This window comes from Mastomys coucha, unplaced genomic scaffold, assembly GCF_008632895.1.
Source record: "Mastomys coucha isolate ucsf_1 unplaced genomic scaffold, UCSF_Mcou_1 pScaffold9, whole genome shotgun sequence".
In the NCBI taxonomy this organism is placed as follows: domain Eukaryota; kingdom Metazoa; phylum Chordata; class Mammalia; order Rodentia; family Muridae; genus Mastomys; species Mastomys coucha.
In genome coordinates this window covers 18,610,749-18,613,256 of record NW_022196915.1, presented here as the reverse complement: position 1 = coordinate 18,613,256, position 2,508 = coordinate 18,610,749, and positions in this window count along the sequence as shown.

Below are 2,508 nucleotides of genomic sequence, written 5' to 3'. Positions count from 1 at the left end.
AAAAAAAAAAAAAAAAGAAACAAAATACTTATCATTGGGAATCATTTCCCTGACCCTTTATGGCATATCTTCTACAACTCAGAAATATCTTTCCCAAGAATCCAGGAACATTGTAAACCTCAAGACAGATGGGGCTTCTGCTCCTGTCTCCTAGGCTCTGTGGAGGAGTGGGAATCGATCTTTAGTGAGCTTCAGTTGGCAAATGTGAGAGCCCCGATGACATCAGCTGTCATTGTCACCCCCGCCCCCAAATGCACACCCTTCAGAACCTTTGCTTTAGCTCACCCAGTGCATCCTGCCTCAGGTTTTGGTAGAGCTAACTGAGGCTATCTCCGCCACAGCAGTAGTCCTGAGTAAAACCATCCTTGCTGCCTCTAAATAATTTCTGGCTTTGAGGCTATTTGATAACTGTGACTTCAGCGTTAGTGGGAAACTTGAAGAGAAAGGGATGAAATTGTAATATATGCATATGCATATGTACACACACACACACACACATCTGGTTAAGAAGAAGGAGGCAGTGACTTTTCCAAGCTCCCCTGCCACACCCAGTCAGTTTGTCAAATCTTTGGTAAACATCCCTCAAGGGGTTCTTGAATGCAAGAAAAGGTACAGACCCATTAGGTAACCCAAAGAACAGACAAGTGGCTAGGCCATCCTTCCTCTGACTCTGTGTCTCCCTCCCAAGGAGGGAACTTTAAACAGTATCTCTTCTGAGTTCTTCCATTCTAGAGGTCAAGCTCCTTAAGGCCTGCTATGGCTTCCAGGACCCCAGATTTCTGAATGAGCAGGGAGCCCATCCAGCTAACCCCATAAGTGATGTGAGATGCACATGGTCTGTGTTCTCCAGTGAACGAGTGTGCGCCAGTGGGCACCCAGAAAGGGTTCTGTTCCCTGTCCATGTGGCCAGAATCCCCCAGAAACCAGAAGCACATATGGTTACCAGAGAGACCAACTTTGTGACTCAGAATGTACCATCTGTTAAGCAGCTTTTAATTGAAGCTCCAAGAGACAGAAGCTGGCTGGAAAAAAAAATTGTGCAAGTTGATTCAGTAGGATTATCTTTGCTAAAAGAGGGTTTTCTGTGTTTAATTAGTTGGAAGCCGTTTTGTCACAGGCGGATTATTTGGATGTCAGATGTTTGCGTTTCCTGCTTGCTCCACCCCCCACCTCCCCACCTTTGAGCCTCACTGAATCTCAGCTAATCTCAGTTAATACCAGCTTCTGGCCTCCCTGCCTACCCTGGGCTACACTGTCCATCTTCTGATGCATCCAATGTCATGGAGGCCTTTTATGCACCATTCAGGTTTCAGGTGAGTGATTCCAGATTGGGGGAGGAGCCAAGGCTCCCAAATATGCCCTTTGCATGAGAGACTGTGTGCTCAGAAGTATATATGCCCACAGTCATGTGAACTTAAACCAGAGCCATAGGACAGCCATGAGCTGGAAAGCCCCACCTGGAGGTAGGGGTGGGGGTAGGGGTTGTACAGTTTTAACTCCTTTTTCTCTGGGACTCCAGGGACCTCCAGAAGCGTAGCCAGCTCCATCTGCTCCTGCTGGGAGACACTCTCATTTAAGCAATGACCACTACATAGGTCAACTGTAGTCCTGAGAGTTGAAGGTCACAGTTAGTTTCCATTAGAGAGTCTAGCTTAGCTCTCTATAACCAAGAAGCTTCAGCAACTGTCTGGAGAAGCTGCCTTCCCTGTGGTTTTAGTTAAAACATGAAGTTGCTTATAAGCATCCAGAGTGTGACATTTCCAGATTGGGAAAAGACTGGGAAAATAAGCAATCCTCCTGGTTTTCAAACTCTATCCCTTGGAGTCTAATGGGTGCAAGAGGAGTTAAGCAAATGTTGGCCAGACTTAGTCAGCTGAACCTATTCCAGGAAGTTCTCTACTGTGCTTGATTTATTTGGGGGATTTTGGTTGTAAAATTTCAGTAGTGTTAAAAAAAAACATTTTGTGGCTGAAAAATTATTGACAATTATCTCCTTTCATAGGGAACATTTGATAGTGCAGATAGAGGCTGTGACTTGCCCCAAGCCACACAACAGGATAGATTGATGGGACCAGAGCCATTATATCCTGCCTTCTATGGACAGTTGTTGGATCAGGAGCTGTAGAAAGTCTTCAGTGTGACAATCCCATCCGGAGGGGGCATCCATAGAAGCTCTCCTGCTCTCCCAGTTCCAAGGCAACTTACCAAGTGACTTCCTCACCTGTTTGCCTGTAATGGTTCCAAGGGGCAAGAGGTGCGTGCTACGGTCTGTGGCTCTGAGCTGCTGGTGGGAGACACTGGTATGCTATACCACCCAGCTCCTGTCAGAGGTCACCTTCACTATGTGGAGTTCTTCCTCTCTCTCAACCAATGCCCAAGAAGGAGGCTGGACACACAGTGCCATTAAAGGCTGTCAGAGGAATGGAACACACAGCGCCATTAAAAACTATCACAGGAACTTCGCTCTGGGTGCTTTGGAGTACCTTAGCAAAGGAAGCCATTGTTGAG